This window comes from Hemiscyllium ocellatum, chromosome 25, assembly GCF_020745735.1.
Source record: "Hemiscyllium ocellatum isolate sHemOce1 chromosome 25, sHemOce1.pat.X.cur, whole genome shotgun sequence".
Classification (NCBI taxonomy): Eukaryota; Metazoa; Chordata; class Chondrichthyes; order Orectolobiformes; family Hemiscylliidae; genus Hemiscyllium; species Hemiscyllium ocellatum.
Window position 1 is genome coordinate 14,320,709 of NC_083425.1, and position 24,625 is coordinate 14,345,333.

Consider the following 24,625-nt stretch of genomic DNA (forward strand, 5'->3'; position numbering starts at 1 on the left):
GTAGCTGAGAAAATAGGCCATTATTGTTCAAGCTGCAGTGGGTCACGGCTCTATGGGCTGCTCTCGACTCATTGCACACAAAGTGGCTAAAAATGAGTTCTCTTTTGTGAAACTAAGATTGTTTGTTTGAATTTGGAGATAAGCCAGGTAGATATCTGGCTAGAAAGAAAAATGCTTCCCAATCCATTCTGTCTGTTAGAGAGAAGGCTGGCATGGTTATATGTGAGTTGAAGATGATCAATGTTAGATTTAGGAAATACTTCACGGAGTTATATCAGTCAGAGGGAGGCGAACACGGTGCTGTGAGAATGCAGTCCTTTTGAGAACCTGGACCTCCCCAGTATAAATCTGAACAGATTTCCCTGTTGAATGCGCCTATGACAGTACAGGGAAGTGCGTGAAGCTCTGGGGCCAGATGGATTCCTGAGTGAATTTTATAAGGAATTCATAAATGTGTTGATGGAGCCTCTTCTGGCAATGTATAGCTATTCATATACACAGGATTGTCTTCAACCCTCTCTTAGGGAGGCTAATATCTCTCTCGTTTTAAAGAAGGGGAAAGACCCCCAAAAATGTGTTTCATACAGACCAATTTTGTTGTCTAGTGTAGAATTTAAAAATTCTGTCAGAAGTGCTGACCCTGAGGTTGGAAAAGGTGTTGCTCCATATTATAAAAGAAGAACAGATGAGTTTTATCAAGGGCCTTAGCTCCTCCAACAATATCAGGAGGGGACTGAACATTGTGCAGGTATGCCAGCAAAGATTGATCCCAGGTTTGGTGATCTCTTTAGATACAGAAGGCATTTGACCAGATAGAATGGCTGTACCTGTTTGGGGTCCTAGAGCGTTTGGTCTGGGGGGAGCCTTTGCCAGATGGGTAGCGGGGTTGCAAAATGATCCTCAAGTGGCAGTCATCACAAATGGCACTAATTCAGATAACTTCAGTATTGAGACAGGGTGTCCTCTTTCACCACTGTTATTTCCCTTGGCAATTGAGCTTTTAGCTGAGGCTATCAGGAAGGATCCTGAAATAGTACCGCCAAGGGTGGGAAGGGGGGGAGCATAAGATCACCCTATACACTGGTGTCATTTTGTTCTTGGCCAATCTGGAGGAGTCTATTCCTTGATTGATTCAAAAAAAACTAATTTATTTGGCAGTTTTTTGGGCTACAGCATCAACTTTAATCTCCCCACCAGCATGGCTTCCGATTTTGTGGTGGAGATGCCTGATCTGAAGGATGGAATGCAGTTCCCGTTTAGATGGTCGTCAAAAGCTTTTTTTGTATTTGGGCATTTTTATTACCCCTGCCTTCCACAGGCTGTGTAAAGTTAACTATGCACAATAACTGGACAGGATAAAACAGGATCTGCAGTGTTGGGAGGGATCACCATTATCATGGCTAGGCCAAATAGCCCTGAATGCTGTTCCTTGCCTGTTGTACCCCATGAGGATGCTCCCATTGTTGCTACCCAGACGAGTGTTATGGAGGCTCTGTGTTTGGCTAGGTTCTTTCATTTGGTGTCGCAGGTGCCCCCAATTAAATTTACCAAATTGCAGCTTTCACATGATGAGGAAGGGGTGGATCTTCCGAACTTGAAGTGAAATCAAATAAGCGCCCTGTTAGCATATGTGGGTGACTGGGTACAGGGGAATTCAGAGTCGATTTGGCTTGACCTTGAAGCCTTGCAGTCGGGATGTCCCCTAGTTAATCTATTGTTTATAGATAAGATAAAATCCATGACCAGGCAGTGTAAGAGTCCAATCATTTTTAATAAGTGAAAGTCTGGAGGATACGGAGACGAGACGAGAGCAATTGGCTTAAGACCTCACCATTTATCCTGTTAGTTGGAGCCCAAGGATTTAAACCTGGGACAATGGACTCTGGCTTTAAGGCAGAGGAAAATAAGGGAATCTCCTGTCTGGGAGATTTATTTGAGGGGGAGGTCCTGATGTCGTTTAGCCAACTAAGTCAAAAATATGGATTGTCTAATGGTGCCTTTTCTGGGACTTTCAGAGAAGGGATTATATACAGAGCAAGACCAGCCTCTTGGCTCAGCTTTACACATTAGACATGGAGAAAAGAGTGCTCCAGTTTACGGATGCTCTTTCAGTTAGTACTTTGTAACATTTACAGAAAGGAAGTGCCTTAGGGGATGTGGAGGGACTATGTAGAATGTGGAATTGAGAGAATATCTCATTGGAGGTATGGGAAAATGTAAGGAAAATTTCAGTATGTAACATAGGTGACCAAGGAAGTGGATGAGGGTAAAGCAGTAGATGTTGTGTATATGGATTTTAGTAAGGCGTTCGATAAGGTTCCCCATGGTAGGCTAATGCTAAAACTTCGGAGGTATGGCATTGAGGATACGTTAGAGGTTTGGATTAGGAATTGGCTGGCTGGAAGGAGACAGAGGGTAGTAGTTGATGGATTATGTTCATCTTGGAGCGCAGTTACTAGCGGTGTACCACAAGGATCTGTTTTGGGACCATTGCTTTTTGTTATCTTTATAAATGATCTAGAGGAAGGACTTGAAAGCTGGGTAAGTAAGTTTGCGGATGACACAAAAGTCGGTGGAGTTGTGGATAGTGAGGAAGGAAGTGGTAGGTTACAGCGGGATATAGATAAGTTGCAGAGCTGGGCGGAAATGTGGCAAATGGAATTCAATGTAGCTAAGTGCGAAGTCGTTCACTTTGGTAGGAATAACAAGATGATGGATTACTGGGCTAATGGTAGGCTACTTGGTAGTGTGGATGAGCAGAGGGATCTTGGTGTCCATGTACACAGATCTCTGAAAGTTGCCACCCAGGTAAATAGTGCTGTGAGGAAGGCATATGGTGTACTGGGCTTTATTGGCAGAGGAATTGAGTTCCGGAGTCCTGAGGTCATGTTGCAGTTGTATAAGACTCTGGTGCGGCCTCATCTGGAGTATTGTGTGCAGTTTTGGTCGCCATACTATAGGAAGGATGTGGAAGCTTTAGAACGAGTGCAGAGGAGGTTTACCAGGATGTTGCCTGGAATGGTAGGAAAATCTTATGAGGAAAGGCTGAGGCACTTGGGGTTGTTCTCATTGGAGAAGAGAAGGTTTAGGGGAGATCTGATAGAAGTGTATAAGATGATTAGGGGTTTAGATAGGGTAGATACTAAGAACCTTTTACCGCTAATGGAGTCAGGTGTTACTAGGGGACATAGCTTTAAATTAAGGGGTGGTAGGTATAGGACAGATGTTAGGGGTAGATTCTTCACACAGCGGGTTGTGAGTTCATGGAATGCCCTGCCCGTATCAGTGGTGAACTCTCCTTCTTTATGGTCATTTAAGCGGGCATTGGATAGGCATTTGGAAGTTATTGGGCTAGTATAGGTTAGGTAGGATTCGGTCGGCGCAACATCGAGGGCCGAAGGGCCTGTACTGCGCTGTATCCTTCTATGTTCTATGTTCTATAGCGCAGGCCATGCAATTGAAGATTTTACACAAGGCACATATGGTGCCAGAGAGGCTGGCTAAGTTCAAGAGAGGAGCGCCACCAGGTAGTCCCAAATGTAAAGTTAGTGTAGGCATTCTCACACACTGCTATTGGTCATGTTGTAAGATCCAGAGATACTGGAGTGCTATAGTAAGGGAGCTGAAGGACACCCTGGAGATTGAAGTTAAAGTGAATTTGGGGTTGCCAGATTTATCCTCTCTGGGAGAACATGGGAAGAGATTAGGTAACATTCTTACCCACTCTGCAAGGAAGAACATTTTAACATATCGGATGTTGGAAAAACCACCAGGCCTTATGGGGTGGTGTAGGCTAGTCATGGAGCATCTCCCCCAAGACTACCTCACAAATATGGTCGTCTTTACATACTACAAAACGGAGCAGTTTTACAAGATGTGGCAGCCCTTTTTAAATTATATTGGCACAGATTTATCAGCAATATTAATTAGGGCTGTGGTATAGCAGTCTGGGCGCCCATGGGCTCTTGGGAGGGGGAGGTTGGAGTAAAAGAATATGGATACTCTCGTGCTCACAGGGATGGGAGCCTCAGTGGAGGTGTGATGAGTGAAATAGAATGAAGTAGTGAGATATAATTTAGTTTTAATTTGAATTCAGTTTAATTTAATTTGTTTGTAGTTTAAATAGATACAATTCTAACAGAACAAACATAGGAAGTTCTTAGTTTTGTGATATGACATTGTTGTACTGCCAGTACCTTCCTGTATTTTGATTTTTTTTGTATATAGATGTTTTCTGAAAGATTTAAAAATGTTTCTCATAAAAATATTTATTAAAGCAAAGGATGTCTGGTATCAGTGCCTGGTTTGGCCTATATGTGACTCTAAGCCCACAGCAATGTGGATGTAAATTAGCTGCCCTTTGAAGTGGCCTAGGAAGCCTCTCAGTTCAAGGGCAATTAGGACTAGGCATGATGCACTCAACTCATGAAAGAATAAAGTGAAAGGAAAATTTCAGATCTGTTGAAAGTCTGTTGCTAAATGACTCCATTTCCTATTGAGGAGAGCACCATTTGGATACATTCTCAAGTCCAGGTATCTAACTTGTGCGCTACCAAGATCAAAACTTTCCTTTTTCCGATAAGAGGATGACCACCTTTTCCAATTTGAATGATCTCACTTCACATGACGGTGAATATTTTAGAAACAAGCAGAAATTGCTGGTAAGACTTAACAGGTGTGACAGCATCTGCGGAGAGAAAGCAGAGCTAATGTTTCAGGTCCAGTGACCCTTCATCAGAGTTGGACTTCGGTTTCTGATTTTCAGCATCTGTAGTTCTTTAGGCTTTTTTTTTTGTTTGGTGAATATTTTAGCCCCGCTCAGATTTCTCGATTGTTAGCAAAAATATCAAAATGAAAAATCAATCCATTTGTCAGTAACTTTATGATTTTAAATTGTGCATGGAGTAAGCAGCGAGTTCTGCTTCTTACTGTAGTGTGTAATCCCTTTTATGCAAAGCCCTTTCAGAATATGTTTGCTATTAATTTTATTGCGAAAGACGGCACTGTCATTAAATGTGACGCAGCAGGTGCCCACACTTGAAACAAACAAGCACAATCCTTCATCACTTTTGCTTTGTGTGAAACTAACTACACCAAAACATTTCACAGTCTTTGTGAAGAGCTTGTTGTTTTGCAGGTTGTGCTGCTTACAACAGCTGCAAATGTGTTGCTGGTCAAAGCACAGCAGGCCAGGCAGCATCTCAGGAATAGAGAATTCGACGTTTCGAGCATAAGCCCTTCATCAGGAATAAGAGAGAGAGAGCCAAGCAGGCTGAGATAAAAGGTAGGGAGGAGGGACTAGGGGGAGGGGCGATGGAGGTGGGATAGGTGGAAGGAGGTCAAGGTGAGGGTGATAGGCCGGAGTGGGGTGGGGGCGGAGAGGTCAGGAAGAGGATTGCAGGTTAGGAGGGCAGTGCTGAGTTGAGGGAACCGACTGAGACAAGGTGGGGGGAGGGGAAATGAGGAAGCTGGAGAAATCTGAATTCATACCTTGTGGTTGGAGGGTTCCCAGGCGGAAGATGAGGCGCTCCTCCTCCAGCCGTCGTGTAGTTGTGTTCTGCCGGTGGAGGAGTCCAAGGACCTGCATGTCCTCGGTGGAGTGGGAGGGGGAGTTAAAGTGTTGAGCCACGGGGTGATTGGGTTGGTTGGTTCGGGCGGCCCAGAGGTGTTCTCTGAAGCGTTCCGCAAGTAAGCGGCCTGTCTCACCAATATAGAGGAGGCCACATCGGGTGCAGCGGATGCAATAGATGATGTGTGTGGAGGTACAGGTGAACTTGTGGCGGATATGGAAGGATCCCTTGGGGCCTTGGAGGGAAGTGAGTGTGGAGGTGTGGGCGCAAGTTTTACATTTCCTGCGGTTGCAGGGGAAGGTGCCGGGGGTGGAGGTTGGGTTGGTGGGGGGTGTGGATCTGACAAGGGAGTCACGAAGGGAGTGGTCCTTGCGGAACGCTGATAGGGGAGGGGAGGGAAATATATCCTTGGTGGTGGGGTCCGTTTGGAGGTGGCGGAAATGGCGGCGGATAATACGTTGTATGCGCAGGTTGGTGGGGTGGTAGGTGAGAACCAGTGGGGTTCTGTCTTGGTGGCGGTTGGAGGAGCGGGGCTCAAGGGCGGAGGAGCGGGAAGTGGAGGAGATGCGGTGGAGGGCATCGTCGATCACGTCTGGGGGGAATCTGCGGTCCTTGAAGAAGGAGGCCATCTGGGCTGTGCGGTGTTGGAATTGGTCCTCCTGGGAGCAGATGCGGCGGAGACGAAGGAATTGGGAATATGGGATGGCGTTTTTACAGGGTTCAGGGTGGGAGGAGGTGTAGTCCAGGTAGCTGTGGGAGTCAGTCGGTTTATAATAGATGTCTGTGTTGAGTCGGTCGCCCGAGATAGAAATAGAAAGGTCTAGGAAGGGGAGGGAGGAGTCTGAGACAGTCCAGGTGAATTTCAGGTCGGGATGGAAGGTGTTAGTAAAGTTGATGAACTGTTCAACCTCCTCGTGGGAGCACGAGGCAGCGCCGATACAGTCATCGATGTAGCGGAGGAAAAGGTGGGGGGTGGTGCCAGTGTAGTTGTGGAAGATGGACTGTTCCACATATCCTACAAAGAGGCAGGCATAGCTGGGGCCCATGCGGGTGCCCATGGCAACTCCTTTAGTTTGGAGGAAGTGGGAGGATTGAAAAGAGAAGTTATTCAGGGTGAGGACCAGTTCAGTCAGTCGAAGGAGGGTGTCAGTGGAAGGGTACTGGTTGGTGCGGCGGGAAAGGAAGAAGCGGAGGGCTTTGAGTCCTTCGTGATGGGGGATGGAGGTGTACAGGGACTGGATGTCCATAGTGAAAATAAGGCGTTGGGGACCGGGGAAGCGAAAATCCTGGAGGAGGTGGAGGGCGTGGGTGGTGTCCCGAACGTAGGTGGGGAGTTCTTGGACTAAAGGGGACAGGACCGTGTCGAGGTATTGGGAGATGAGTTCGGTGGGGCAGGAGCAGGCTGAGACAATGGGTCGGCCGGGGCAGGCAGGTTTGTGGATTTTGGGCAGGAGGTAGAAACGGGCGGTGCGGGGTTGTGGGACTATGAGGTTGGAGGCGGTGGATGGGAGATCCCCTGAGGTGATGAGGTCCTGGATGGTCTGGGAGATGATGGTTTGGTGGTGGGAGGTGGGGTCGTGGTCAAGGGGGCGATAAGAGGAGGCGTCCGCGAGCTGGCGTTTGGCTTCAGCGGTGTACAGGTCAGTGCGCCAAACTACCACCACGCCTCCCTTGTCTGCTTACAACACACAACCAGATGATGAAAGGAACCTAGAGCAGGTTGATCTCAGTTGATGGCAACACTGGACAGTTGAAAGTAAACCTGAATTGAGAGAACAAATGATTTACTTTTGTAATTTGGTTATCAAGTGATTCAGTTGCAAAGGACTTCTGAAACAAATGGGTTTAGCAGGAGGAAATAACAGGAGGAAAGTAGGAACAGAAACTGCCTCAAAGAATCAGGCAATCATGGGCAGGCAACGTGAGAGGATCCATGAAGAGAATGAATGAATATACTTCTGTGAAATGAAAACAGAAAATATTGGAAGCTCTTAGCAGATTAAATAGATTCTGTGCCTAGAGAAACTGCACTAACACTTCAGGTCCATGATCTATCATCGTTCCTTTTTTGATGTTATCAAATTACTTTTCTTAGAAATCAAATGATGAACAGTGGAGACAAAGTGCAGTTATTCAGTGTAATTGTTGCAATGGCATAAAGGTAGGCTTAATATCAGGGCTATTGTTAATGTGATGAAGGCTTATAAAATATAATTATTTTGGGAACTTGGGCTCTAAAGTGGAAGTAAATGTGTTTTTAGGATTTTAATTGAATGAAGATGCCTTTTTTTAAACAGAAAGCCAAAACAGCATTTCCAAGAAATCATGTGACTTAAGCTAAAGGGCTCAGCAAGCTACTTGGTATGACAGATACCAAAGTCTTTACTAAGCTGACCTTCTATCACCCATAGAAAGAGAAAGCAGAGAACCAAAGCATATTCAGTTCAAAAGAAAATATCCATACCAGTAGACATCCTGGTGTGTGGGGACGGGGTGGGGGGGGGGGAGCGGGGAAGCTTTTGTTTTCGTTTCTTAGAATTCAGTGAGGAAAGTCAATGTTAGCCTATGTCTGTGTGTCTATTGACAGACAATATATAATTGTGAATGTCTCTATTAATGTGCAGAAAATTGTCAAAAGGAAACACACAATTGACAAGATCACAAATAAGATATTTTAAATTGAAGATAGAAGAGATCTTCTCTGGGATTGAGTGTCTGTAAAGGATATTGCTGGGAAAATGGATTAATTTTTTTTCTGTGGCCTGTAAGGTCTCTCTGAATTATTTATATATGTATTATTTTGTATGTAATGAACCCTGATGTTCTTTAGTTAAAATTGGGGCGGCACGGTGGCACAGTGGTTAGCACTGCTGCCTCACAGCGCCGGTAGACCCGGGTTCAATTCCCGACTCAAGCGACTGACTGTGTGGAGTTTGCACGTTCTCCCCGTGTCTGCGTGGGTTTCCTCCGGGTGCTCCGGTTTCCTCCCACAGTCACAAAGATGTGCGGGCCAGGTGAATTGGCCAAGCTAAATTGCCCGTAGTGTTAGGTAAGGGGTAAATGTATGGGTGGGTTGCGCTTCGGCGGGTCGGTGTGGACTTGTTGGGCCGAAGGGCCTGTTTCCACACTGTAAGTCTAATCTAAAAAAAAAATATACTGGCAGCTTCTTGTAAATCTGTTTAGTAACAAACCAACTTGATAACCAAATTGCAAAAGTAAACCATTTGTTGTCTCAATTCAGGTTTCACTCTGGAACTTGAACTGTCCAGTATTACTATCAACTGAGATCATAACGAAGTGAGGGCAGGTTGGGGAAAAAAATAAATTAACGTAAAAGGGACCGGTGAATTTAAAAAAAACTTGGTGAGGTGCAGAGTATAAAATGACGAGTCGTTGTAAAGTAAACGACATAGGTTGGAATTTAAAAATGGCTTGACTATCACTACGATGTAAAAAATGAGGTCTGCAGATGCTGGAGATCACAGCTGCAAATGTGTTGCTGGTCAAAGCACAGCAGGCCAGACAGCATCTCAGGAATAGCTGAGATGCTGCCTGGCCTGCTGTGCTTTGACCAGCAACACATTTGCAGCTATCACTACGATGTTTTGGGATTAGAAAATATAACTGTGGATTATTTGAATTCTTTGATAAAGTTGCACAAGGGCGAACAGATAAGTTGCTCACCAGCCCAAAGCCAGCATGGCTGACACTCCCTCACTCATACTTCTCTGTTCTGTTGCTCTAGTCACTGTTTAACCAGCAGACTGTACAGTTTACCTGTCCTTAGTTACATCCCTTTTAAAATCCCTAAGTCACTGATCTTAGCATCCAGCACATCACTTCAATGTCTGTTCCAATTGTGTAGAGCACAACACAACAGGATGATATGGTGCACTGTGTCCAGATTATACTGGATGGCCTATCCAGACTGTCCAAGCAGTGGACCCTCAGCAGCCCCATTGTCTGCTCCATCATGGCGCTGAGGAAGGATGGGCAGCATTGTATCTATGCTCCACATTATTGCAAATTTCAAGTGCTTTGGTCACTTATGGCCAACATTCACTACTTTTTAAACCATTGCCATTAACCTCATTGAGATGCCAACATTCAATTTGCAAACACCGATGGCATGATGCAAATAAACTTTGATCAGCATTTGAACCCTGAACATGTCCATTCAAAATACCTGAGGAATGAACAATGGAAAGATTGCAAATTAAATGAAAGTGGAATTTGCAAGTGTTCGCTTTGTTTATGTGCTGCTTTGATGTCCTACTGTCTTTCAGTTCTGCGTGGAGTGACAACATTTACTGAGTGGCTCAGGAAATTGCAATACGTGAGTATTAACAAATCATATACTAAAATAACATTTTTATTAGCTAGGATTACATAAAGGTGCAGTGAAATTTTGACACAGATGTCATATAGTAGGGAAGCCCTAATCATTATTTAAAGTGATTCCTCTAAATCCAACACCAGCTTTTGAAGAGTCATTTAGCAATGTCTTTTAAAAATTGTGCAGGACTTCTACGCAAAATCAGTAATGGGAAGCAGTATCTTTTAGTAATTATGCATGTTTCATCAAGATTTCTTGAAGCAAGCCTTTGGAAAACTAAATTGTAGTGCAGAAGTTGATTCAATTATTTACAGTGTATGGACAATTTCAAAGAAATATGATTAAATCAGCTTTCAAATTTTAGAATACAAATGTTCAAAGAGGTAATGCATACTTTAGGAATCATTTTATTTGTACAATTTTGTCATACTTTTTTCATCCACAACCTCCATAAAGGTGGCATCAAACACTAAAGATCATGATTAGACATTTAAAGGACATTTTTGACAAATAATATCCTGTATGGATAAAGGGGTGACAAAGTTACTGTTTGTCATTAGTGCTGCTCCTAATGCATTCACAGGATTTTGAACTGAAATACAGACATGAGATGAGAGGGCTCTTCCATAAATTAAAGCAAGTTTCAAAGAGTTAGTTTATGAGAGACTACACATCTAATCTATATCCCTCAAGTTTCCAAGAGACCGAACCAAAACGTTAGAGTTAGTCAACAAGCATTTGGAAGATTCTCAACAGGCAATGAAAAGGCCAAAGCTTGCAATTGCTACCAACAAGTTGTCAGTGTTGTTGTGTTCTAGGCAACCATCAGAGGCAAAGTACATGGGACCTTGTTGAGTCAGAAAGAAAGCTGAAAATGTGTTGCTGGAAAAGCGCAGCAGGTCAGGCAGCATCCAAGGAGCAGGAGAATCAACATTTTGGGCATGAGCCTGAAGAAGGGCTCATGCCCGAAATGTTGATTCTCCTGCTCCTTGGATGCTGCCTGACCTGCTGCGCTTTTCCAGCGACACATTTTCAGCTCTGATCTCCAGCATCTGCAGTCCTCACTTTCTCCTGAGTCAGAAAGTTATGGGAGTTACGAAGCAAATATTTCAGATAGAAGGAAAAGTCAATGACTGTGCTGAAAATGTGTTGCTGGAAAAGCGCAACAGGTCAAGCAGCATCCAAGGAACAGGAGAATCAATGTTTCGGGCATAAGCCCTTCTTCAGGAAACATGATCTCCAGCATCTGCAGTCCTCACTTTCTCCTCGAAAGTCAATGACTATGTCATGTTAATATGTTAACATTATATATACATGGATAGTCAGGGCATAATTGTATTTACAGTTGTGAAAGAAATAAGGAGCGAAGTAGCAAAACAGAATGATTTGAGAAAATTCTATAGTTGGTTCTCCAGTCATCAGATTTGTTAGTATAGGGGTACTTATAAAGATAGATGGAATATTATGCAGTTCCCTGAAAACTATTGCAATGAATTGTGAAATCTTACAGATTCATGGTGTTTAGGGAGGCTTGGAGAAATTTCTTTGGCTATGTATGATCACAATGTATGATCACAATGTAGGGGATGCATTACCCACAAGGCAACAACATTATAGACTCAACCCAGAGAAGTTAACTAAAGTAAGGGAAGAGCCGAACAATGAGTTATTGACCTAAGCCATATAGCAGGAGCTCACCTATTGTAAACTTTTCACTGCACTCCTGCAAGCAAGTATGTGTGATAGTAATTCTAAAATTCAAATTCTAATTCTACACATGCCAGGATAGTGCTATACAGTAGAATTTAGGGCAGAATTAATTCAATATTAAAGGCAGAATCTTACAACTTCAGTTGATTTTTCAGGCATTGGGACCCAGGTTTACATTAACCTGAGTGACAGAATTAACAACAAATCCATAAACTTTATCTGACCTGGTCATACGGTCTCTTCCTTGTAGAAATTCACTTAAACAAGTGAAGATTAAATTACATTCTGTTTAATGAAGCAAAATGATTAATTATTTAGCAATAACACCCCTACAAGATTAAGAATCCTGTCTGCATGCATTATCTTCTTGAAGGCACAGTGGCTCAGTGGTTAGCACTGCTGCCTCACAGTGCCAGGAACCCTGGTTCGATTCCAGCCTTGGCTGACTGTCTGTGTGGAGTTTGTGCATTCTCCCTGTGTCTGCATGGGTTTGCTCTGGATGCTCCAGTTTCCTCCCACAATTGGATTAGATTACTTAGTGTGGAAACAGGCCCTTCGGCCCAACAAGTCCACACTGACCCACCAAAGCGCAACCCACCAAATTGCCCATGGTGTTCAGGGATGTATAGGTCAGGGGCAAATATAGAGCAGTAAGGGAATGGGCTGAAAATGTGTTGCTGGAAAAGCGCAGCAGGTCAGGCAGCATCCAAGGAGCAGGAGAGTCGACGTTTTGGGCATGTACCCTTCTTCAGGAATCTCATGCCCGAAACGTCGACTCTCCTGCTCCTTGGATGCTGCCTGACCTGCTGCGCTTTTCCAGCAACACATTTTCAGCTCTGATCTCCAGCATCTGCAGTCCTCACTTTCTCCAGTAAGGGAATGGGTCTGGATGGGTTGCTGTGGAATTGTAGGGCTGAGTGGCATGTTTCCATGCTGTAGGAATTCTATGAGTAGGAGGCTGTATCCAGGACAGCCTGGCTAATTCGGGAGGGTGGGAGAGCATGCTAGTTCCCTGGGCAGCAGGATAAAGTGAGAGGCATTGGACTGTTCCTGACCCACTCAAAGAGGAATAAAAATTGAGGGCACTCCAAGATGTTGGCACACTCGATTCAAAAACCCAGAAATGTGCAATGGCAGTTGAGCCATCATGACCCAGTGGTTGAATTCTCTTTCCAAGATATCCCAAAGGACCTCTGGCTTTGGGGAATGGGGGAGCTGAAGGAGCCACCTTGGTCACTGGACTTTACAAGGGGAAGCTGCCTCAACCTACCGGCTGGGTTTTTGCCTCATTGAGGGGTCTCCTCTTGGGCAAATCCCAGCAACCTGACTAATTTTACTTCCAACTGGACACTTTGCTGCGAATAATTTGTGGCCAAGTCATTCAACAGGTCTTTTTGTTCGGGAGATGACGGCATGCTAACTGTACAGCCCATAAAGCAACTTTCCAAGGTTCTGTCTCCAACCTCAAAGCTGCTTCCGTTGGTTGATCAGATTCCATTGTGTGTCATTTTGTCTTGAAGATGGTAGTTATTTGGTAAATTCATTTCACTCAAGTGTTTGTAATGGAGTTTTTGACCTGGTGAATCCCTGAACCTCATACAAAGCACATTTTGAAATGTTGTTGTTCTCACTCAGTACATGAAATGACCTTTCAATATTTACTCACTCAATGCATAAATCGAGTCTGCTCACTCGATATATCTCATCTCACCATATCTCATCTCACCTTACCACCCAGAAATGACCTTAAACTTCCTGCCTGAGTGCATCTCATAGTGTTTTCTACATGATCGCACTCATAAGAAGATGGTTATGATTGTTGGAGGTCAGTCATCTCAGCTCCAGGACATCTCTGCAGGAGGTCCTCAGGGTAGTGTCTTAGATTCGCACGGTGGCACAGTGGTTAGCATTGCTGCCTCACAGCGCCAGAAACCCAGGTTCACTTCCCACCTCAGGCAACTGTCTGTGTGGAGTTTGCACATTCTCCCCGTGTCTGCATGGGTTTCCTCTGGGTGCTCCGGTTTCCTCCCACTGTCCAAAAATGTGCAGGTTAGGTGAATTGGCCATGCTAAATTGCCTATAGTGTTAGGGGAATGGGTCTGGGTGGGTTGCTCTTTGGAGGGTAGTGTGGACTTGTTGGGCCGAAGGGCCTGTTTCCACACTGTAAGTAATCTAATCTTCAGATGCTTTATCAGTGACCTTCCCTCCATCCTATGGTCAGAAGTGGGGATGTTCACTGGTGATTGCACAATGTTCAGCACCATTCGTGACTCCTCAGCTACTGAAACAGTCCATTTCCTAAAGCATAAAGACTTGGACAATGTCTAGGCATGGGCTGAAAAGAAGCAAGTAACGTTGCCTGGCACTTGTGTGGTATGAATCAGCATGTCCAATAAGAGACAATCTAACCACTGCCACTTGATGTTCAACAGCATTATCATAACCAAATCCCCTATTATCAACATTCTGAGATTTGCTATTGAACAGAAACTCAGCTGGACTCATCACATAAACACAGTGGCTGCAAGAGTAGGTCAGAGGGTAGGAAAACTGCGGTGAGTAATTCACCTCCTGATGACCCAAAGCCTGTATACCTCTCCAAGGCACTAGTCAGGAGTGTGATGGAATACTCCCCACTTGCCTGGATAAGTGCAGCCCCAACAACACTTCAGAAGTTTGACACCATCCAGGAAAAAGCAGCCTGCTTGTTTGGCACCACATCCACAAGTATTCACCGCCTCCACGACTAACGCTCAGAAGCAGCAGTATGTACGACCTACAAGATACTCTACAGAAATTCAACGAAGATCCTCAGACAGCACCTTCCAAGCCCATAACCATCTCCATCTCGAAGGACAAGGGCAAAAGGTACGTGGAAACACCATTACCTGCAAGTTCCCTTCCAAGCCATTCACATTTGATTTGGAAATATATTGTCGTTCCTTCACTGTTGCTGTGTCAAAATCATGGAATACTCTCCCTAACTGTATTGTGGGTCTACCTGCAGCACATAGACTGCAGCGGTTCAAGAAGGCAGCTCACCACCACCTTCTCAAGGGCAACCAGGGATGACAGAACACACGAGAGGCTGGACCAGCCGCTATCTCTGGACGAGCTGACCAAGGCCCTCAAGTCCTTCGAAAAGAATAAAACTCCCGGAAGCGACGGCTTACCGGTCGAGCTCTATTCCGCTCTGTGGGACTTGATTGGCCAGGACCTGCTGGAGGTGTATGTCAATATGCTTCAGGCGGGTACCATGAGCGAATCCATAAGGAAAGGCATCATCACCCTCATCTATAAGCGGAAGGGGGAGATGGAGGAACTCAAAAATTGGAGACCGATCACACTGTTGAATGCAGATTACAAAATCCTGTCAAAGGTAATCGCCAACCGGGTCAGGTCTGCTCTGGGGTTGGTGATTCACCCTGACCAAACCTGTGCTGTGCCAGGCAGGAAGATCGCTGAGAGTCTCGCACTCCTCAGGGATACGATCGCCTACGTGCAGGACAGAGGGTTGGACGCCTGCCTGATCAGCCTGGACCAGGAGAAAGCCATTGACAGGATATCACACAGGTATATGAGAGATGTTCTCTCCAAAATGGGCTTTGGGGAGGGAATCTGCAATTGGATCAGACTGCTCTACACCAACATCGTCAGTGCAGTCTCAATCAATGGGTGGGAATCAGATAGCTTCCCAGTCAGATCTGGAGTCAGGCAGGGCTGCCCTCTCTCTCCTGCCTTGTTTGTGTGCTGCATTGAGCCATTTGCCGAGTCCATCAGGAAGGATGCGAGCCTGAGAGGGGTGACTATTCCTGGCAGCGGGAGCCTGCAGGTTAAGGCCTCCCTGTACATGGATGACGTCGCCGTTTTCTGCTCGGATCCACTGTCCGTGCGCAGACTCATGTGCATTTGTGACCAGTTTGAACGGGCCTCGGGGGCCAAGGTAAATCAAGGCAAGAGCGAGGCCATGCTCTTCGGGAACTTGGCCGACCAATCCTTGATCCCCTTCACCGTCAGGACTGACCACCTGAAGGTGCTGGGTATTTGGTTCGGGGAGGCTGGGCCGTGCGCCAAGTCTTGGGAGGAGCGTATCAGTAAAGTGAGGCAGAAACTGGGCAGATGGAGGCTACGGTCGCTCTCCATCGCGGGAAAAAACCTGGTCATCAGGTGTGAGGCACTGTCATTGCTGTTGTACGTGGCACAGGTCTGATCGCTGCAGTCACCCGGGCCATCTTCCAGTTTATGTGGAGTTCAAAGATGGACCGGGTCCGAAGGGATTCACTATACAAAGATCTGGGCAACGGGGGAAAAAATACACCCAATGCCACCCTCACCCTGATGGCCACCTTTGTGTGTGGCTGCATTAAGCTGTGTGTGGATCCCCGGTACACAAACACCAAGTGTCACTACATTCTGAGGTTCTACCTGTCCCCGGTGTTGTGAAGGATGGGCCTGGCCTCGCTGCCGCGGAACGCTCCGAGTAGTTGGACCGTTCCGTACCACCTGTCTTTCATGGAGAAATTTTTGAAGAAAAACACCTTTGGCCACAAGTCCATCAGGAAGTGGTCAGCTCGTAGCATCCTTGAGACCCTTCGGGAAAAGGAGAGGGCAGATCCTGTCGAGTGGTTCCCTGAGCAGACTGTCAAAGCAATTTGGCAGAATGCCTCATCGCCAGAACTTTCCAACAAGCACCAAGACATGGCTTGGCTGGTGGTGAGAAGGGCTCTACCTGTGAGATCATTTATGCACGCCCGGACTCTCAGCCGCACCGCACGCTGCCCTCGAAGCGGCTGCGGGAGGGATGAGACTGTCACACACCTCCTTCTGGAATGTGTCTATGCAGAGGAAGTCTGGAGAGGAATGCAGTGGTATTTGTCGAGGTTCGTCCCGAGCAGCGCTGTGACGCGGGACTCCGTGCTCCACGGCCTGTTCCCCGGGACGCACACCGAGATGAACATCAACTGCGCCTGGAGGATCATCAACTCGGTGAACGACGCTCTCTGGGTGGTCCGAAACCTGTTGATCTTCCAGCTGAAGGAGTTGACCCCAACTGAGTGTTGCAGACTGGCACATTCCAAGGTCCAGGACTACGTGTTGAGGGACGCGCTGAAGCTTGGGGCAGCTGCTGCCAAGGCGCGGTGGGGAAAGACCACCATTTAACATCTGCCTGCCTGAAGAAAAACAGGGGGCTCATGCAGTCATTTGGGCTCTGCTGATGCCTCAGCTCAATATATGGGCGTATGAGTGAGAAATGCAGAGACCTGTATGTAATAATGATAACACTGAGCTGTGTATGTAAATGTTGACATATGTATGGCATTACCTAATGTACAGTGTATCAAATTATTTTATGAATATTTTACGAATAAAGTATATTTTTGAAATAAAAATAAATAAATACTTATCCAGCCTGCAACACCCAAGCTCCACAAGTGAATGCAAAAAAAATTGACATTCTCACTTGGATATAACATTTATTCTTTCCACAGAGCTCATTATAAAAAAACTGCCCTTTCCATCCAATAACTTTGCCTTCACAGCACCAACTTTGCTGTCCCAACGCACATCATAGAGTCACAGAGTCCTCAGCATGGAATGGAAGTTTTGCTCCAACTCATCCATGCCAACCAAGTTTCCCAAACTAAACTAATCCCCTTTGCCTGTGTTTGGCCCAAACCCCTCTAAACATTTCCTATATATGTACCTGTCCAAATATCTTAAGTGTTTGTTAAGTTTGTTCCACATTTGAATTGTCCCCTATCATGAACTGTATTTGTCCTGCCCTTGTTCATTTTACCAAAATGCAACATCTCGCAGTTATTTAAATTAAACTTCATCTGCCTCCCCTAAGCTCATTGGCCCAATTGATCAAGATCCCTTTGTAATCTTAGATAGTCTTCTTCACTGTTGACAATGCCACCAATCTCGGTGTCATCCGCAAAGTTACTAACCATGCCTCTTAAATTCTCATTCAAATCATTTCTATAAATGATGAACAACAGTGAATCCTGCACCGATCCTTGCAGAATACTGCTGGTCACAGACCTCCAGTTCAAAAAGCAACCCTCCATCACTATCCTCTGTCTTTTACCATCAAGTCAATTTTATATCCAACTGGTGAGGTCTCCCTGAATTCCATGTGATCTAACTTTACTAATCGATCTATCATGCAGATAGATAACCTTCAGTTATCTATCTTGCAGATGGTAACTGAAGGTACATGCGGAACCTTGTCAAAGGCTTTACTAAAGTCCATTTAGACAACATAAAGTGCTCTGCCCTCATCAATCTGTTTGGTTGCATCCTCAAAAACCTCAAACAAGGTATGTGAGACACAATTACCCTCGCACTATCCCTAGTCAGTCCTTGCCTCTCCAAATGCATGTAAATTCTCTCCCTCAGAATCCTCCTCAATAACTTACCCACCACCAATGTCAGACTCACAGGTCTATAGTTCCCAGGTTTCTCATTGCAGCCTTTCTGAAACAAAGGTGCAACAGTATGCACCCTCCAGTCCTCTGGCACCTCACCCATGGCTGTAGATGATGCAAATATCTCTTCTAGGGCCCCATAATTTCTTCCCTAACTTCCCACAATGTATCCCAGGACATTTGATCATTGATGCATTATCAAATGAAATGTGATTCCAAGCCACTTAAGGAGACATGACCATAGATTGAGGATAGATGACCAAAGGCTTAATCAAAGAGAGAGGTTTTAATGGATGCCTTAAAGGAGGAAATAACATTCCAGAGATTTATGGAGGGTATTCCAGAACTTAGAGCTTTGGGAACTGAAGGTATAGCTACCAACCCTGGAGTGATTTAATGTTACGGGTCCTCATGAGGTCAGAATTGGGGATCCGATAAGCCCCACCATATAAAATGATTTCCTGTCTAGTCCTTACACAACACTTTCCTTATGACCTTATAAACAAAACTGTCCCTAATGTAAGTGCTTTAAAGAGCAACAAGAAGAGGATGAGTCCTGATACTACACTCCCAATTTCCACATTACCCCATATGATTGTCAAGCGGTTTTTGCTATTGTTGTTTCCGAATGAGTTTACCTGGTAAAGGTGAGGCTACATTCACATCTGAGAAACCCTGGCTCATATTTCAGAGCATCATCCAATTTGCACCATAACAAAGAATATATTCTAAGCCATGTAATTCACACTGTTTACCATGGCCTTTGACTTTTTAGGTACAATGAGCACTGCATTCCAGTACTTTGAAGAAAAGAAAGGAAATCAAAAACAGTCAGTCCCAGTAAGCCACGTGACTTCTCTTAAACGAATGTTTGTGCTGAAATCTGATACTGTTTAGTTCATGTTGTGAACACTTGACCAATTTTGGAGATGCATGACAGTAATTTATTCATTTACACTCAGCATCTTTTCCATTTCATGGTTAACTCTTTACTAGCAGCTCTGCAAGGGAAGGTCAAACATCAACACGGTCTTTCGAAGTTTAGATTTTTAAAAAATTGTCCTTGATAAATTAACGCGCGTGAATATCTCAAGCTGATTTACCATGTTTAGTGCTTTGATCCAATTACAAAACTGAGCATTGTTCCCCCGTTTTCTCCGAATAACATGGCCGTAGTTGTCAGACCTTACAAACACACACCCTACATTTTTGCACTCTATCTTTCCGTTTGACTCTTACTGATGACTGACTTCTTTGTCTGCATGAAAAACAGGAAGTCATTCCTTTTTATAACATTCCTGTAAATCCCTCAGAAGGGCTGTGGCAGCAGTTATAGAGTTACTGCATAGATATTTGGGAAATCTAAATGCATGGCTCTGAAAGTTGCTTTCCCACTCTCCTCCATCCTTCGCTATGTCTGACCTTATCCTACGCTCACACTTTGATATTTCCTAACAGTTGAGAGTTTTCTACCAAGTATGCTGAGGAAATAGCTCCAGGTTTCTGCTTGTTCTGGGCAAAATGCACTTTCTCTACTTCCACAACTTTTCTGTCCCTCTCAAAGACACTCTTTATTCCCAATAGGCGAGCATATACTCCCCATTTTTGAAAACTATAAATATCCCCAACCCCTATCTGTCTCTAAGCAAACCAGAGTATACAGTAAGGTCACCGTAGTCCCACGCTCGTTAGAGCGAAGCAGCTGGTTGTGGTTTAATCTCAGGATAGCCACTCCTCAGGCAAGAGGGTGAGGTTGAGAAAATGCAACTTTCATGGTAACCTTAGTGTGGGATTTGTGGGCGGCACGGTGGCACAGTGGTTAGCACTGCTGTCTCACAGCGCCTGAGACCCGGGTTCAAATCCCGACTCAGGCGACTGTGTGGAGTTTGCACATTCTCCCCGTGTCTGCGTGGGTTTCCTCCAGGTGCTCTGGTTTCCTCCCACAGTCCAAAGATGTGCGGGTCAGGCGAATTGGCCATGCTAAATTGCCCGTAGTGTTAGGTAAGGGGTAAATGTAGGGGTAGGGGTATGGGTGGGTTGCGCTTCAGCGGGTCGGTGTGGACTTGTTGGGCCGAAGGGCCTGTTTCCACACTGTAACTAATCTAATCTAATCACACTGTTGGCTTCACTCTGTATTTCTAACCAGCAAACTGACCCATGGTGTGCAACTGTGGCCAGAGTCAGTATAATTCACCAAGCTTTGTCCAATAATATACTTCTCAGAGATCAGTTAGGCTTGAAGGAAAATGATTGCAAATGTTTCGTCCCCTGGCTGGGCGACATCATCAGTGCTCTGGAGCCTCCTGCGAAGCGCTTCTTTAATGGTTGAGATCATTTCAGGGTCAAATGACTAAAACGTTCTACCTCCTGGCTTATCAGCCTTGCTTCGCTCAGATTTCATGGAGTATTTAGTTTCCTTGAAAGAAGACTCATCAAAATGCTTTTTTTCAATTTTAGTTGTATGACAGTGGTTTATAATGTTAAAAAAATATCATTTGAAACGACCAATGGATTGCATTTTCACCCTAGTTGTACTTGTGAGTGATAGTTAGGGATATAGGTCTCTTCATAAATATTGCCAGGTCTGCTGATCATTTATAGCATTCTGCTGACTATATGCCACGTCACATCCAGTTGTACTAAGGAGAGATTCTAATGTACAGATTGAGATTGCAACCTTACCCTGTGGAGAAACCTATGTATTAAAATAATATGGGATGTGATTCGAATAATCATTTGATGAACCATTGAACTACTTTAACAAGTTTTTTTAAACACTAGCAATAAGGCTAATGACAAATAGATCAAGTTGTAGCTTTTTGATAAATAGGTTTATGTATTTTCAGGTTCAATATAATTTCTGTGAAACAATGTTATGATATTTCAGCCAAAACAAAACTTTTTGTGGAAATATAAAATGCACGTGTCCTTATTAGAAATTTACATATGAAGTTCCTCACTAGCCTTTTGAATCAAATTGCTAAAACCACAGGATTGCGAAAAACCATGGAATATTTGTTGGAATCATCTAGTGGAAACGGGGCCTTCTGTGTACATAATATCTCTTTGGATAGAGTTATCCAGTTATTTCCATACCCCCAGTTATGCAAAGTATTTAATCTAAATGAAACAAAGAACTGTGGATGTTGGAAAATTGTAACAATGTGTTTGCCTTCCAATTATATATCCACTTCCCTATTGAAAGGTTTTACCGATCTCTACACTTTCAAATGTTGTTTCTGATTCATTTTGTTCTTCTGCTTAATTTATGTTTGTATCGCTCCTTCCAGCTAAACTTCCTACTCCTGACCACTCCTTCCATTAAGCCATCTCTCGCTACTCCTTTTGGTTTGCCCAATGGCAAGGATCTGACCCATTCTGTATATTCTGTCCTATACCCAATTCCAACTCCACTTCTTTCTTTGTCCTTGGAAAACAGCTCGCCTCCTAAGTCACTTATAACAGACTCTTAATTGCTTCACTTTTGGCCTTCCATTTGCCTCAATACTTGTGTGCCCCAGCAGTGCCTTCTTCTTTAACACGCTTGTCCCCAGAAAAGAACTTCTCTGGCTTCCCTTTATGATGCTACATGAGGCAACTAATTTATTCCACTGCTTTACTGAAGTGGCCATAAGCTTACATCCTTCTGACTCAAAGCTGATAATACAACCACTAAACCAAGGTTCACTCCTGACAGCACAGCCTTTAATTTGTCCCGTTTTAGTCATTTGACCCTGAAATGATCTCAACCATTATTTTCTCAATTCCAAACGGTACAGATTTGAGCATATCTAATGCACAACTAATTAACACTAGCAATAAGGCTAATGACAAATGGATCAAGATTGTAACTTTTCAATAAATAGTTTAATGTATTTTCCGGACCAGAACAGCACAGGGCTGTTTCAATCAGATTGAGTGCTTCACTCTCTTTGACTAGAATTGTCCACTTCTCCAAGATTATCCTAGACACCTAAGGGTAACCCTATGTAAACACACAAACTGCAACCACCTTAAACCCCTAATTCCTGTCCCCTCCAACCTCACTTCCAACAACAAATGTAAGGAACTCCTATCCTTTTGTCATTGAGATTCAGAGAATCCTTAGGCTGCCTAAAGTTGTACCAATCCCAGCCCTATCCAGTGTCTTTCTCTCATTTCTTTCCTTTCCCTCCTCGATCTTTTTCCAGGCTCACCCTCTTCATTGTTTCAGGCTTAAGCCCTTCATCAGGAACACTGTGCTTTTCCAGCACCACACTCTCAACCTGATCTCCAGTACCTGCAATCCTCACTTTCTCCTCACCTTCTTCAATGAGACTTATATTAATTAAAACTAAACTACTGAATACCCTACTTCCTTATCAGGTTCCCACTCTAGTAGAAATTACAAACAGTTGTTTTGTATTAGTCTTTGCAACTCCTTTTCAAAGATGCAATCACTATCTCCCTCTGCAAGCACCCTATGTTTTAATACTCTTTTCTTGTTAAAGCTAACCATCTCTTTAACAACTCTTTTGTTATCCAAATCTCCTAAATTAGTGCTCATCATTGCACACCACAGCTTTGAAACTCTCCAAGAACTGTGCCCTAGCCACAGCATCGAAATATCTTGTTAGGAAAGTGGTATGTTATCCTTCGCTTTCCCTCTGACCTCTATGTAGACATTGACAAGATGCAACTTGCATCATCTTCTTTCAGCACACATCCCAACAAGTTGTTGTCCAGCTAACTCTGGTGACGGGATAAATGAAACATCTGAACAGGCGGCTACTACTACCCTTGTTCCTGGCTCAAGATTATCTGATTTATTTAGTTATAGTTTGAAAAACAAGGTCAATACTTTTGGGATGATGCATATTAACTGATAGTACAAAGGAGGTTGATTTTCAGTATTTTACTGAATCAGAGACTCATCTTATCTTGGAATGAGCTAATGGCTTTGATTTTGACTGCACGCTTTACTTAATTAAACGTTACTGCTACCCCCACTACCTAGGCAGCTTCTACTATTTCTTATCTATTAGTTTACTTAACAGAGAATTAGTGTATTACCATTTGTTTATGGTCACATAATTAAATAATGCAATCTAAAATGTAAGGACTTTATTTGTTAATTACATAATTTCTCTGTTCAGTGTCAACTTCATATTAATCATAAATATTTTCGATCATTTCATTGAATCTTCTTTTGAATGCAGGTCCTGTGTTTGAATTTAAAATCCTGGAACTTCATTCCTATTAGTACAGTGGAGTACTTACACCACATGGACTGTAGCAGTTCAGCAAGGCAGCTCAGTACCACCTTCACAAGGGACAGACAGCAAATATTGGCCGAATCAGTAATACATGAAAGAACAAGAAAAGTTGGTTCCTCTGCTAATGATATCATGTAACACTGCTCTTTCACTCTGCACTTCTTCGTTTATTCAATGTGCACTGTAAAGTTACTGTAAAGACGAGCAGGGGAGCTGGATGCATGGTTTTCAATAGCAGTGCATAGGGCAGCTTTTGGCATTGTACTGATGGAACTTGTATTGGAAACCAAGTGTGCAGGCCAGTATGCAGAGGGATGAGGGCTCCAAACCCAGGGCAGTGTGCTTGGAATTTGGGTGACTTGGTGGCAACTTTCTTAGAATGTAAAAAATCTGGGCTTTTTCCCAAGAGAGCAGTTGGTTTCTTGATATTTCCATTTTTGTGGGGATGGGGATGAAGTCAGGTCAGGATTTCCACATGTCCAGGTTATGGAGGCAGTTCAGAGGCTAATCATCAACTGCCTTGACTGAAGTGGGATATCTGTAGCTTTGGAGTCTGAAACCTGAGGTGTACAGAGTAGACCCGGTAAGTCCAGAACTAAAGTTTGTGCAATGCTTTGGATAGCTGGTGTGAGGTATTCCCACTGATCTGGTTCTGAGACACTTTTGTGGGAAGTTCAGGTCTTCTGTTACTGAGTTCAAGCACGCTTTGGAATTTTAAAAAGAATTGGTATAAAAGTGTACAAACATTACTGTGAAACCGAATGGACCTTCCAATCGATCTAACATATATGAGGGACCATGGTAGAGGGTAGCGAAGGGGTGCAGTTAGTGGGACTGCACAGCTTGGCATGGGTTTCAGGAAAAGCAATCATTTTTTTGGAAGGCACACCTTGGCATGGCAGGGTGGGATGGGGGTAAAGGCATTGCGACCTTGGATTGTGGGTGAGGGTGTAATGCAGCGTGGATTGGCATGGATAGGGGATTGAGCCCACCTTTGTGCCTGGAAAGCAATTGGGTTCTTCCAGGCTTACCAACCCTCTTCGCAATCCGCGCACCTCTCCGACCACCACGAACACTGCCCCCTAGCCCGAATTCATGGAACTGAGTATTTCCCCATCTCTATAAGCTTGACCCAGAGTGCAATCCCAGACTAGAGTTAACATTCCAAGTTGTAACCGACTATCAAGCCACACGTAGTCTGTATTTTTAATTCCCTTGACATTATTTGAAGAACAAATATATGAAAAACACTTTTCTTTAAAATAAAGGCATTTAAGTAGTTCAGTATTTTTGGGAGGCTTGGTAGTTGGCACATCGATGTTT

At 44.2% G+C, this 24,625-nt stretch overlaps 1 long non-coding RNA gene across 1 annotated transcript in view; it reads left to right on the forward strand.

Moving 5' to 3' along the window:
- The window catches only part of LOC132827859 (uncharacterized), a 45,492-nt gene that overhangs the window by 15,661 nt on the left and 5,206 nt on the right, over window positions 1–24,625 (forward strand). Inside the window, exon 3 of the long non-coding RNA XR_009646053.1 lies at window positions 9,857–9,906. This is a non-coding gene — a long non-coding RNA (uncharacterized LOC132827859). The remainder of the gene's footprint in view (window positions 1–9,856; window positions 9,907–24,625) is intronic.